The sequence below is a fragment of the Pan paniscus genome, chromosome 3 (genome assembly GCF_029289425.2).
Source record: "Pan paniscus chromosome 3, NHGRI_mPanPan1-v2.0_pri, whole genome shotgun sequence".
In the NCBI taxonomy this organism is placed as follows: domain Eukaryota; kingdom Metazoa; phylum Chordata; class Mammalia; order Primates; family Hominidae; genus Pan; species Pan paniscus.
Window position 1 is genome coordinate 96,347,477 of NC_073252.2, and position 12,733 is coordinate 96,360,209.

Genomic DNA, 12,733 nt, shown 5'->3' on the forward strand with positions numbered 1-12,733 from the left:
CATTTTTGCCAATGGGAAGTAAGTTTATTCCTGTAGCATTAAAATCCATGCTTCGGGATTTAACAAACACTTGGAAAGCATTTTCTGCATCCTGCTGGTTGTGGAAGCATTTTCCCTCCTAAAAGTTGTCGAGATGCTTGAAGAAGTGGTAGTCAGTTGGTGAGAGGTCAAGTGAATATGGCAGATGAGGCAAAACTTCATAGCTCGGTTCGTTCAACTTTTGAAGCGTTGGTTGTGTGATCTGTGGTCGGACGTTGTCATGGAGAAGAATTGGGCCCTTTCTGTTGACCAGTGCCAGCTGCAGACAGTACAGTTTTCAGTGCATCTCATCAATTTGCTGAGCATACTTCTCAGATGTAATGGTTTCACCGGGATTCAGAAAGCTGTAGTGGATCAGCAGCAGACCACCAGACAGTGACCATGACCTTTTTTTGGTGCAAGTTTGGCTTTGGGAAGTGCTTTGGAGCTTCTTGGTCCAACCACTGAACTGGTCATCTCCAGTTGTATAAAATCCACTTTTCAGTTGCCATATAAAATCCACTTTTTGTTGCACGTCACAATCTGATCGAGAAATGGTTCATTGTTGTTGCGTAGGATGAGAGAAGACAACGCTTTAAAACAACGCTTTAAAACAAACAGCTCATAAGGCACCCACCTATCGAGCTTTTTCACCTTTCCAATTTGCTGCAAATGCTGAACTACCATAGAATGGTCGACATTGAGTTCTTCGGCAACTTCTCGTGTAGTTGTAAGAGGATCAGCTTCGATGATTGCTCTCAATTGGTCATTGTCGACTTCTCATCTTCCACTACACTCCTCATCTAGGCTCTCGTCTCCTTTGCAAAACTTCTTGAGCCACCACTGCACTGTATGTTCATTAGCAGTTCCTGGGCCAAGTGCACTGTTGATGTTGCTAGTTGTCTCCGCTGCTTTACGACCCATTTTGAACTCAGAAATAAGAAAATCGCTCGTAAAGAGAACTGTGCATTAAAATGATGTATAACATAACCACATTTATTTAAGAATGTATTCGAGCATCTAACAGCAAATTTCAACAATGCAAAAACTGCAGTTATGTTGCACCAGCCTAATAGAAAAGGGAAAAATATATATGAGAGAACATAAATGTCCATCATTTTTTTTTACTACATTTGAAATATGATAACATTAATTGAACACAATTTATTGTGATTAAAAAATGAAAAGACTGGAGTTCTTTTTTTTAATTTATATTTTTTATTTTAAAGTTCTTTTGGGATAACATTTCACTTATTAAGATTCAAAGTTATCCTCTTATCAGAATTTATTGTAGATGTTCATCTGTTAATGCAGACCTGTAATGCAGTTTTACAAATTTCATCTTTGAGGCATTTTTTTCCCCACACAAATAAGTACTGCCAATTGTATATGATCTTAATGAGCATATTCATTGTATGGAAGGCACTAATAGAATTCTCTCAGTACAGCTGTAATTGTTGGCAAAAAACATTGTTTTGTTTTGTTCCCAAGACTTTTCTTGATATTTGCTATTTAGTATGCAATTACATTGCAGATTAACCACTTCCAATTTAAGGTTAGGTGGGAGCTCCTCAATTGCAAGGTTAAATGGATTTTGAAATATAGAAATTTCCTTTGCACTTGGAGTGAGGTCTGAAAAGCACTGCAGGAACTATAGTTTGAACTTGTAAAATATATCTATTGCAAATTTGTGTATAGAGGGAGATCTTTTTATTTTAACATTTGACAACACAGGAAGTATATAAAGCCATTATTACTTGTAATTGGAACAGTGTTGTCAAAATGACTTTATTGCAGTATTTTCTCATGTAAGCACTGCTTTGCCTTGACTTTTAAGTCAGATTCATTAGGAAACTATCAAATTTGCAGCAAATTTTAATTTCCAAAGCCATAGTAGTGGTTAAAGGCATTTCTTTTTGTTCAGAAAATTTCGTTTGTGACCTTGAGCTCAAAAAAATCATAATAAAACTCTGTAACCACTAAACCATTAGACTTCTGTGTCATAAGGCAAGTCCGGATTTTGTTTCCATTTCTGATCAAAATTTACAGAACTTATGATGGTTAAATCTGTGAGAATAAATGAAGTTCACTGGTGACATTACTGATTCAGTGATACATGATAAATTAATGTTTTCCCTACTGGTTCAATGATACATGATAAATTGTTTTCCCTATTGATGAATAATAGAGTGAAGTACCATAGCTTTAAATAGCTATGCTTTCACAAACTTTGTAAATTTGTTCAACTAAACCTTTTTCTGGTCTTCATTTATTTTTGTCACCATCAGTTGCAACACATCTTAACGGATTCCACTTCAGGTTATACTGAATTGGTGCTTTCTCAACTTGGGAAATATTCTTGTTTATTATTATTTTATGGAGACTCTTTATAGAGTCTAACTCTTCCGTGATTTCAAGCTTGGAATTGACTTCTTGAGAAAAAACTAAGCAGTATCATTAATATCTGCCAGCTCATCAAGAGCCAAAGAAAACCTCTACAAGTCTTTTGCCTTGTTTTTTAGTTGAATGTTGGTATTGCTCCCAGTGTCCTCATCTCCAGTAGTTATTCTCACTGAAAGGTTATTCTTAAACAAGTTTATTTTCTCTGGAAACATTGGTGGCTACAGCCAAATAGAATTTAATTAACTCCCCATGGGTAACTGGATTTCCTTGCTTGGATAATAAATGAGATACCTGGAAGCTTAATTTGTTTGCAGCTGTGTGTGTGTGTGTGTGTGTGTGTGTGTGTGTGTGTGTGTGTGTGTCTGTGTGTCTGTGTGTCTGTGTGGAAATTCTGCGGTGATGAGATACTTTGTTTTATATTTTCCTGATTTCTCTGATGATAACTTCCTTTGTCTTGCGAATGTGATGAGTGCTTAGTCTGGTAGTATCGATGTATATTATATAGTACAATGGTTTGCCATCTAACTCGATAACAAAACAATTCACATACTACTTTAAATGCCTTAAAAGTGTGACATGCTTCTCTTACTTTGACAGGAAGATCAAATGTGGTATAACAGTATACTATGGTTTTTGAAGCACTTGACAAGTCATAACTGTCACTGCAATTTGTAGTGCATCCAGCAACTGTAAAGTGAATCATTCTGTTACAACCCCTCAACTCTGCTATCATAATGCAAACACAGCTATAGGCAATGCACAAAGGAATGAGTTGTGTGCCAATAAAATTTTATGGACACTGAAATTTAAATTTTATATAATTTGCATTTCATGAAATATGTTTTTCCCTTAATTTTATTCAACCATTTATAGAAGTAAAAGCCATTATTTTTGCATTACTTTTACTTTCACCATTACATAAAAGTATGTATGGGCTGTGGACTGTACAAAAATTTTACGTGGGCAATGGGCTGTAGTTTGCCAGTTCTTGCTATAGAGTAGTGCTGCACTACTTCACCTTTCCACAAGACTTTTTCTCTCTATGAATTCCCTATCTAAGTGAATGATACCACCATTCATCCGTGCAACTGTTCCTAAAATCTGGAGTCATTCTTTTAATATCATTGGGTTCCCTAAGTTTTAGCAACTCTACTACTTTGAATTAATCCTCCCGCCTCTTTACTGTAAACATGTAAGTTTAGGCCCTTATTACCTCTTCTTGAGACTACACTACCCTTTTAACAGATGTTCTCTCCCCTGGCATCCCTCTTCTTGACCAGTTTTTACATGCTGCTAGAGTACTGTCTGAGTTCATTTGGGCTGCTGTAACAGAATGCTATATATTGGGTGGCATATAAACAACAGATTTTTTTTTCCCACAGTTCTGGTGACTGGGAAGTTCAAGATCAAGGTGCTGGCAGATTCAGTGTCTGGTCAAGGCCTGCCTCCTGGTTTATAGGTCATCTTTTCTATGTAACCTCACACGGTAGAAGGAGTGAGGAAGCTCTCTGGAGGTTGAGTTTATAAGGGCACTAATTCCATTCACAAGGGCTCCACTCTAATGACCTAATCACCTCTCAAAGGCCCTACCGCCTAATATCATCCACATTGAGAGTAGGATTTCAACATACGAATTTTTAGGGGACACAAACATTCCATCTATAACAAGTACTCTTTCTAAAATGTAAATCTGATTGTTTTACTCCTTAGAGATATTTTGTAATGGTTTTCCATTACCTAGAGCAGGGTTCCCAAACTCAAATGTAACTGATTAAAGGTAATTAAATGGTGATTTTTTTTTGACATACCCTTTTTTTTTGCATATTGAGTAAAAGAGAATATTTTTTATTTCCATGAAGATGGCTTTCTCTTATTTTTCTTAAAGTATGTCTTTCTTTTTGTCTTTCATTTTGTTACTTTGAATAAAAAAGAACAGCTTAGAAATACATTTCTCTACTATAACAAAGACAGCAGCAAAAGCATGATGAATGGCATCTAACACTGGACATCATTCTAAGGATACAGAAGGAAATGCTGGGACTATGGCAACTAGAGCATTTGCCCAACCTGGAAAGGGATTCCCTGTGCAACCTCAATGAGTTTTGCCCTAAGAATGTGGGCCCAAGGAAGTCACATTTCTGACTTTTCAAAAGAAGTCAGAAACCAGATTTTTAAGTCTGAAATCTGCAGATGGCTGGTTTTGGAAATGGAAAAATATTGTGAGATCTGGAACCTCAAATGATGATATTATGGTTCTCTCTCTACTTGGCTAGATTAGGGAACTGAGGATCAGTAAGACCTGTCAAGAGACAGGTCTGAGTTCATGCCTTTAGTTAGGGGCAGTGTCAGGCCTAGAATGTTGATCTCTCAACTCCTTTACTAGTGTTCTTTTTATTATACCAGACTAGCTCCAATTTGTTACTGAAAAAAAGCAAGCGCACACATACATACACACACACAAACATGAACAAGCTAATACTAAGGATTCATCCAAGTAAGTGAGTTAATGGAAAACTGTTGACCCTTTCGGACATTTCCACTAACAGAATCCAGACACTAATCACCTCATTCCTGTAGTACTGAGATACTAGACTTTCTGCTCCCCAGTCCTTTCTATATACTATGACCAGATAAACATTTTTAAAAAGACACTACATCAATTGTATTACTTTCTTATACAAGAATCTAATATTGCTTCAATTGCCTATCATATCAAGTCTAAACCATGCTGAGCTTTCAAGATCCACGGAAATTTGCTACCTCTTATTTCTCATTACTCTCTGAAACACATCTTCCTTTCACTGTCCCCTATATTCTTCGTCATAACACCAGTACATCTTTGATTCTGTTATTATATTATTTCTTCTAGAATAGCCTGTTTTCTTCTGTCTTCTTAGTCATTTTTCGTAGTCTAACTCATTAAGACGGCTTCTGAGTTCTACTGACCTCTCATTTCTGTGGTACCTACTACTACTTAGATTTCAAATCTCATTCAGTGATGTAGTTCTATTCACTCAGTGTTTCATATTTCTTTTTGGCATTTGGTAAATACTTGTTTGTAGATGTTACAAAGTCACTACAGATTTAGGTCATGCTACTACTCTTAACGACAGTATCCTATAGTGATAATAGGAATTTTTGTAATAGTGTTTGTCAGGCAGCAGCCTGTGGGCCAAATATACCATGTAGATGGATTTTGTTAAGGAAATTTTAGAAATTGGAATTAACTGTTAACACTTAAGAAATTTCTGATGAAAATACGCTTTCTAGCCAAGTGGTGGCTTACGCCTGTAATCTCAGCACTTTGGGAGGCCAAGGCGGATGTGTCACTTGAGGCCAGGAGTTCAAGACCAGAGTGGCCAACACGGCTACTAAAAGTACAAAAATTAGCCTTTAGTCCAACCAAGTTACTCAGGAGACTGAGGCATGAGAACCACGTGAACCCGGGAGGTGGAGATTGTAGTGAGCCAAGATAGAGCCACCGCATTCCAACCTGGGCGACAGAGCAAGGCTCCATCTCAAAAAAATAAAAAATGTACAGTACCCTAGGCTGCATTCCCATTAAACAGTCATCTGTAGTTGTCTTTTAGGCAGGGTATGAGGTCCCCCTAGTTTTCATTACTTCTCGTTATCTTATATCCTTCAAATTTCACTCATTAAAACTCCTGTTTATCTGGTTCCTGGAGGTATCTGAATTGCTAAAGATTTAATTATGTTCAAAATTATTGTAAAGTTGAATTTATATTACTTTTTGAAAATATTTTAAAATTAAGAAGTTAATTGTGAAAATTTAATCATAAAAGTAGTCAAGAGCACAGTTAACTACTTATGATCTATATAGTCACTAATCATGGTTAAACTGAATTTTTAATTAATCAGAATGATATAAGAAATCATAGAGATATGGAATAGATTCTCTGCTCTCCCATGAACTGTGTATAGCTTTCAGCAAGTTGCTTAAGCTCTTTTATATCCTCATTTTATATATACCCTTAAGATATTATCATTGTCATTGATTAAGAACCACAGAATAGATTCCAAATGAAGGAAATGGGGGGCCTATTTTATAAGGAAATAATACAAATTTTAATATGGAAACTTTCAAGCTCAGTTACCTCATAAGGACTTCACTAGCCTAAACCAAGATCTGTTGGATTTTTTCTTTCCTTATTTTTGGCCTTGCAGCATTAAATAAATTTTCTAGGAAAAATGATGGCATTCCATTTTAAAAAGTCATCATAGTATAATAATAGGGCCACTAGGCCGGGCACGGTGGCTCACGCCTGTAATCCCAGCACTTTGGGAGGCCAAGGCAGGTGGATCACGAGGTCAGGAGATCGAGATCATCCTGGCTGACATAGTGAAACCCCGTCTCTACTAAAAATACAAAAAAAATTAGCTGGGCATGGTGGTGGGCACCTGTAGTCCCAGCTACTTGGGAGGCTGAGGCAGGAGAATGGCATGTACCCAGGAGGCGGAGCTTGCAGTGAGCCGAGATCGCACCACTGCACTCCAGCCTGGGCGACAGAGCAAGACTCTGTCTCAAAAACAAACAAACAAACAATAATAATAGGGCCACTATATTTTTTCTAAGGAACATTATTATGTCTTAGTGTTTTATAATATATGAGTTCTATAACATTATTTAAAATAACTATATGCAAAAGAATTACATAAATGATATATAATTTTAAAATTTTAAAATAATTACATTTAAAAAATTTTTAAATGATATAAAAAAGAAGTATATAGTTTCTGAAAACTAGTAAATGATTGTTGGAAATTTTTTTTCATACGGAAAAAAACAGGAATTGAACTTTTTTTTTGTGACCCAGAATAATTTTTTTTGAGATGTAAATTATTTATATATACTTACATGTATACATATATTGCATAATTTATATTTTTGACATTATAAAATATTTTCTGAACTTTAAGTTCTGTACTTTGAGTCCTGGGGTACATGTGCACAACGTGCAGGTTTGTTACATAAGTATATATGTGCCATGTTGGTTTGCTGCACCCATCAACTCATCATTTACATTAGGTATTTCTCCTAATGCTATCCCTTCCCCTGTCCCCACCCCATGACAGACCCCCGTGTGTGATGTTCCCTGCCCTGTGTCCAAGTGTTCTCATTGTTCAGTTCCCACCTATGAGTGAGAACTTGCGGTGTTTGGTTTTCTGTCCTTGTGATAGTTTGCTCAGAATGATGGTTTCCAGCTTCATCCATATCCCTGCAAAGCGCATGAACTCATCCTTTTTTATGGCTGCATAGTATTCCATGGTGTATATGTGCCACATTTTCTTAATCTAGTCTATCATTGGTGGACATTTGGGTTGGTTCCCAGTCTTTGCTATTGTGAATAGTGCCGCAATAAACATACATGTGCATGTGTCTTTATAGTAGCATAATTTATAGTCCTTTGGGTATATACCCAGTAATGGGATTGCTGGGTCAAATGATATTTCTAGTTTTAGATCCTTGAGGAATCGCCACACTGTTTTCCACAATGGTTGAACTAGTTTACAGTCCCACCAACAGTGTAAAAGCGTTCTTATTTCTCCACATCCTCTTCAGCATCTGTTATTTCCTGACTTTTTAATGATCGCCATTCTAACTGGTGTGAGATGGTATCTCATTGTGGTTTTGATTTGCATTTCTCTGATGACTAGGATGATGAGCATTTTTTATGTGTCTGTTGGCTGCATAAATGTCTTCTTTTGAGAAGTGTCTGTTCATATCCTTTGCCCACTTTTTGATGGGGTTGTTTGTTTTTTTCTTGTAAATTTGTTTGAGTTCATTGTAGATTCTGGATATTAGCCCTTTGTCAGATGGGTAGATTGCAAAAATTTTCTCCCATTCTATAGGTTGCCTGTTCACTCTGATGGTAGTTTCTTTTGCTGTGCTGAAGCTCTTTAGTTTAATTAGATCCCATTTGTCAATTTTGGCTTTTGTTGCCATTGCTTTTGGTGTTTTAGTCATGAAGTCCTTGCCCATGTCTATGTCCTGAATGGTATTGTCTAGGTTTTCTTCTAGAGTTTTTATGGTTTTAGGTCTAACATTTAAGTGTTTAATCCATTTTGAATTAATTTTTGTATAAGGTGTAAGGAAGGGATCCAGTTTCAGCTTTCTACATATGGCTAGCCAGTTTTCCCAGCACCATTTATTAAATAGGGAATCCTTTCCCCATTGCTTGTTTTTCTCAGGTTTGTCAAAGATCAGATGGTTGTAGATGTGTGGTGTTATTTCTGAGGGCTCTGTTCTGTTCCATTGGTCTATATCTCTGTTTTGGTACCAGTACCATGCTGTTTTGGTTACTGTAGGCTTGTAGTATAGTTTGAAGTCAGGTAGCATGATGCCTCCAGCTTTGTTCTTTTTGCATAGGATTGTCTTGGCAATGTGGGCTCTTTTTTGGTTTCATATGACCTTTAAAGTAGTTTTTTCCAATTCTGTGAAGAAAGTCATTGGTAGCTTGATGGGGATGGCATTGAATCTATAAATTACCTTGGGCAGTATGGCCATTTTCATGATATTGATTTGTCCTATCCATGAGCATAGAATGTTCTTCCATTTGTTTGTGTCCTCTTTTATTTTGTTGAGCAGCGGTTTGTAGTTCTCCTTGAAGAGGTGGTTCACATCCCTTGTAAGTTGGATTCCTAGGTATTTTATTCTCTTTGAAGCAATTGTGAATGGGAGTTCACTCATGATTTGGCTGTTTGTCTGTTATTGGTGTATAGGAATGCTTGTGATTTTTGCACATTGATTTTGTATCCTGAGACTTTGCTGAAGTTGCTTACCAGCTTAAGGAGATTTTGGGCTGAGACGATGGGGTTTTCTAAATATACAATCATGTCATCTGCAAACAGGGACAATTTGACTTCCTCTTTTCCTAATTGAATACCCTTTATTTCTTTCTCTTGCCTGACTGCCCTGGCGAGAACTTCCAACACTATGCTGAGTGGGAGTGGTGAGAGAGGGCATCCCCTGTCTTGTGCCATTTTTGAAAGGGAATGCTTCAAGTTTTTGCCCATTCAGTATGATATTGGCTGTGGGTTTGTCATAAATAGCTCTTATTATTTTGAGATACTTTCCATCAATACCTAGTTTATTGAGAGTTTTTAGCATGAAGGGCTGTTGAATTTTGTCAAAGGCCTTTTCTGCATCTATTGAATTAATCATGTGGTTTTTGTCATTGGTTCTGTTTATGTGATGGATTACATTTATTGATTTGCATATGTTGAACCAGCCTTGCATCCCAGGGATGAAGCCGACTTGATCATGGTAGGTAAGCTTTTTGATGTGCTACTGGATTCGGTTTGCGAGTATTTTATTGAAGATGTTTGCATTGATGTTCATCAGGGATATTAGTCTAAAATTCTCTTTTTTTTGTTGTGTCTCTGCCAGGCTTTGGTATCAGGATGATGCTGGCCTCATAAAATGAGTTAGGGAGGATTCCCTCTTTTTCTATTGATTGGAATAGTTTCAGAAGGAATGGTACCAGCTCCTCTTTGTACCTCTGGTAGAATTCGGCTGTGAATCCGTCTGTCCCTGGACTTTTTTTGGTTGGTAGGCTATTAATTATTGCCTCAATTTCAGAGCCTGTTATTGGTCTATTCAGAGATTCTGCTTCTTCCTGGTTTAGTCTTGGGAGGATGTATGTGTCCAGGAATTTATCCATTTCTTCTAGATTTTCTAGTTTATTTGCGTAGAGGTGTTTATAGTATTCTCTGATGGTAGTTTATATTTCTGTGGGATTGGTGGTGATATCCCCTTTATCATTTTTTAATGTGTCTATTTGATTCTTCTCTCTTTTCTTCTTTATTAGTCTTGCTAGCAGTCTATCAATTTTGTTGATCTTTTCAAAAAACCAGCTCCTGGATTCATTGATTTTTTTTTTTTTGAAGGGTTTTTTGTGTCTCTATCTCCTTCAGTTCTTCTCTGATCTTAGTTATTTCTTGCCTTCTGCTAGCTTTTGAACTTGTTTGCTCTTGCTTCTCTAGTTCTTTTAATTGTGATGTTAGAATGTCTATTTTAGATCTTTCCTGCTTTCCCTTGTGGGCATTTAGTGCTATACATTTCCCTCTACACACTGCTTTAAATGTGTCCCAGAGATTCTGGTATGTTGTGTATTTGTTCTCATTGGTTTCAAAGAACATCTTTATTTCTGCCTTCATTTTGTTATTTACCTAGTAGTCATTCAGGAGCGGGTTGTTCAGTTTCCATGTAGTTGTGTGGTTTTGAGTGAGTTTCTTAATCCTGAGTTCTAATTTGATTGCACTGTGGTCTGAGAGACAGTTTGTTGTGATTTTTGTTCTAGGAATTGAACGTTAAAAAAAAATTGCCTTCAAAACTGTGAGAAACACATACCATCAAAGATTTTTTTGACAAGAAATTCATCAGATTTTAAAAACAATTTTTTAACTTTTCTGAAAATTATTCCCATTTGAAGATTCTTCAAGTAACTTCATGAAAGATGAAACTGATCATTACAAAATGCAAAACTTACATTGATGTAGTTGTGTTTCAGAGAAATAAAAATGTTGATTTGTTTTTAATATTATAAGCTACATTTGGTCTCCAAAATACAGTTAGAGCAAAGAAAAAATAGTATGAGCTGATGATTTTCCTTTAGTTGCAGAAATGCATTTCTGCGGATGGTGATGTGGTGGTAAGCTCTAATAAAAACTGTCCAGTGTGTCATATTTCTGGCTTTTATATGTTGCGTACAAAGCACCATCAGTCAAATCAGCAACACAAGACTACCATATTAGGCATTATAAACAGTGACAAAGTAAGTAGTGCAAGTAGTCATATTTCTAGTTTTGAAATGCTTAAACTCTAGTAGATAAAGAATAATAGAAAATGAGCGATAAAAAAGGACATAATTTAGATTGTCAAGAGAAAACACAGACCCCTAAGAATTTAATTAAGAGGACAGATTATATTTACTTTTTCAGCCCCTAATACAGCTTCTTGGACATATATAAGTGTTCATTACTTAAAATGATCTGGAACTTTTTCTAGAATTTATTATTTATTCAGTTAAACACTTATCGAAAGCTAAAGTGTGTATTCAGCATTGTACTACCCTTGAGATACTGGGGCAGACTGCTTCCTGGTACATTTCATTGTGATTTTTTTTTTTTTTAGTCACTAATTCAGATACATAGACAGTTGTTACCTAGTACAACTAGATAACGTGTTTGGATTATAAATTCATTTTGGAAGAGCTTCCATCTATATAAAGGAAGGTACAGACAGTCCTTTGCACAGTTCTGATTAGCACAATATCTGTGTAACTTTCATGTAACTGAGCAAAGTTCAGCTACCTATACAGAAGGAAGAGCCTGTACTTGCAGACACACGTATATCTGGATTTACCCAACTTTGGCACTTATTCTGGGCAAGTTATTCAGCTTCTGAATTAGCTTTCTCATCTATTACAGTCAGATAATAATATCTATTTCACAAGGGAGTTGGAAATAGTACATAAAGTGATATCCATATAATTTTTAAAAATAATGTTATCTGTAGGGTTTTTTCCCCTTTTATTTTAGATTCAGGGGGCACGTTATGCAGTTTGTTACCTGGATAAATTGCATGATGCTGAGGTTTAGGGTACAAATGATCCCATCACCCAAGTACTGAACATATTAAATAGTACACAGTAGTTTTTCAACCCCAAGTAATTTTAAATTTCCATTTCCAAAGCTTAAAATATAATCGTTTTTAGAAAACTTTATCTTGTATTCAGAGCTAAAACCAATCAAAGACTATAATGCTGTTTATTGTACTATTTTAACCAAACCATGTGGTGAATATTAAGTTATGGTAGCTGATTATATTTTTAGAAGATAATCACAACAATGTCTCTTGCCCCACATATTTTTTTAAAACTTCCTACCACTCATTAAGAGTTGGGGTCTAATTCTCCTGTTGAATCTGAGCACACTTATGTAACCATTAGAATGCAGCAGAAGGGATGCCATGTGACTTTCCTAGCTTAGGTCATAAAAGGCAATGCTGCTTCCGCTCTGATTGTTGGAATACCAGCCTGCTTGGAGCCCTGAGAAATCCGAGTACCTGGAGGTTGCTATGTCAGGAAGCTAAGCCTTGTAGAAAGGTCCCAAGTCTCAGGTATCAGATTTCAGGTCAGAAATCCTAGTCTTTGAGTCCTTTCATGCCAGTCACCAGCCATGTGAGTGAATGAACTGTTAGATGATTTAGATCATGCCAGCTTCAGCCACTGAGTCACTCCCAGTCACCCCTAGCCTTTGAGACTCTGCATCAAGGCTGTAGATTTTGTGA

General features: G+C 36.4%; 1 protein-coding gene across 8 annotated transcripts in view; it reads left to right on the forward strand.

Moving 5' to 3' along the window:
• RAP1GDS1 (Rap1 GTPase-GDP dissociation stimulator 1) overlaps positions 1-12,733 on the forward strand; it is a 173,473-nt gene that overhangs the window by 11,026 nt on the left and 149,714 nt on the right. The window lies entirely within an intron of this gene.